At 34.5% G+C, this 2,117-nt stretch overlaps 1 long non-coding RNA gene across 1 annotated transcript in view; it reads right to left on the minus strand.

Annotated features, from left to right (window-relative positions):
- Window positions 1-403: 403 nt before the first annotated feature.
- LOC136796670 (uncharacterized) overlaps window positions 404-2,117 on the minus strand; it is a 14,612-nt gene continuing 12,898 nt past the window's right edge. Inside the window, exon 3 of the long non-coding RNA XR_010844421.1 lies at window positions 404-542. This is a non-coding gene — a long non-coding RNA (uncharacterized lncRNA). The remainder of the gene's footprint in view (window positions 543-2,117) is intronic.

Genomic DNA, 2,117 nt, shown 5'->3' on the forward strand with positions numbered 1-2,117 from the left:
TCCCTAAAATGTTAATGAAATCTGAACCGACGGGTAAAATTCCGTGGGCTCCGAAACGTAGGTGTGAAGATAAGTTGATTTGGGTTTGGAGGAGTGGCACTGGACCATTGTAACTAAGTAGAGAACGATTCATGGTATGAGCATCGAACCATCGGTTCCTTAAGCCTTTATTATTATTATTATTATATCTTTGATGTGCGGTCATAAAGGCTTAAGTCATAATATCATAAGTAATTTATTTTACATGTCTAAATTATGTCTAAACTTCTATCAAAAGCTTTACATACAAATTATGCTATTTTTCTAATATATGCTGTTCTAGCAACTAAAAAAAAAAAAAAAAATAAAATAAAACTTATTTTAAAATCAGAGCCATATTGGGTACTTGGAACACTAAAAAAAATTATTTTTGTACAAATCTATTATTAATTAATAGCATATTTACAACATATCTTCATATTTAGGAATGGACCATCATGGTCATAATTATATACAGTTAAGTGAGTTAAACTTCGTGTCAGCAGTCTGCAGAAGGAAGCATCCTGAAAATAAAAAAAATGCAAAAGATATTTTTATTGGAAGAAATAATTATATCAGATTGTAGGAAGATAGTCCGAGTGGCGGTCAATAAAGGTATCAAAATAGTAAACAAAAACTATTCATTGTTAACCAACCTTTCGCCCCACTTTACAGGGCTTCGTCAGGGCTGAAGTTCTACTGCGAACTGGCAGTTGACAGAATCAGTTGGTAGCAAAACTTCCTTCTTATTAGCCCTGACGATGCCCTGCAAAGTGGGGCGAAACGTTGGTTAAAAAGACATATTTTTGTTACTATTTTGATACCTTTATTGACCGCCACTCGGAGTATCTTCCTTATGCCTAATACCTGAATCCACTGTTAATACTACTCCAAGAATATTCGTCACTTGTATTCATTCGCTCTTTTATTTTTAAGTTAAATATAATTCTAAATATATTAAATTTAACTCTTAATATGCATTGATTTGCCTCAAATTTGTCAATTTTATACATTACATATAAACATCTAATGTATGCAACTAAAAATAAGAATTTATAAAAAAAAAATAAATAAATAAAACGTGCAAATAAGCTAGAAAAAACCTGAAACGCACATATTTCATAAAATAAAATTAGTGATACTTTAATGCCTTTTCCGTAATTCATATTGCTTTTTTCAAGCTTTTGATTGTGTCTGGCACCCAGGTCTGCTCTACTAACTTCGTCAATTCCTACTTCCGACATATTTCCTTATAATCCGCTCCTACCTCACTGATAGAACCTTTAAAGTAAATCATAACCTAGCCTACTCATCTCTCTTTTCTCAGTCCGCCGCTGTTCCTCAAGGTAGTATCTTAGGTCCCATTCTTTATACAGTTTATACAGATGACATCCCAACCCACCCTAACGCAGTCCTAACAAACAACGACCCAACTAATGCATCAAAAACACTACAGGCACACATAACATCTATTGAATAATGGTGTAAAAACTGGAGAATCAAAATAAATCCTCACAAATCCCACCAGATCACCTTTACTCTCCGTCCTAAACCTCTGCCCTCCTGTCCTACAGTATCCTTTCTAAATACACCACTAGTTCCTGTTGAACATATTCGATACTTAGGACTCCATCTTGACAAGAGACTTACTTGGAATCACACACAAGACTGAAACGACAAGAAACTGCTCGTGGATTTCGATTGCAACAACGCTTACTTGACAAACGCTCTAAACTTCCCATTCACTACAAAAAATTAGTATACACTACAATAATCAGACCAATTTGGACATATGGAATTGAGCTCTGGGGCTCCACCAAACCATCAAATTCTTCCCGCATCCAATCGTGACAATCCAAAATCCTACGTAAAATCCTTGATGCTCCGTATTACGTCACAAATAAACTCATTCCAAACTCCTTAACCACCCTAACCCATTAATTCTTAATCTTTCATCCTTAACAATCCCTGATAATCCTCCTAGGCGTCTAAAAAGAAGATGGCCATGAGATCTTCTTATTTAAACCAACGGGTGGTTCCTTCCCAAGATATTCAAGTGTATATGAAACATACTACATATTTACCTATTGTATTATTTT

Source organism: Halyomorpha halys, unplaced genomic scaffold (assembly GCF_000696795.3).
Source record: "Halyomorpha halys isolate HHAL.00 unplaced genomic scaffold, Hhal_1.1 Scaffold1350.1, whole genome shotgun sequence".
Lineage (NCBI taxonomy): Eukaryota > Metazoa > Arthropoda > Insecta > Hemiptera > Pentatomidae > Halyomorpha > Halyomorpha halys.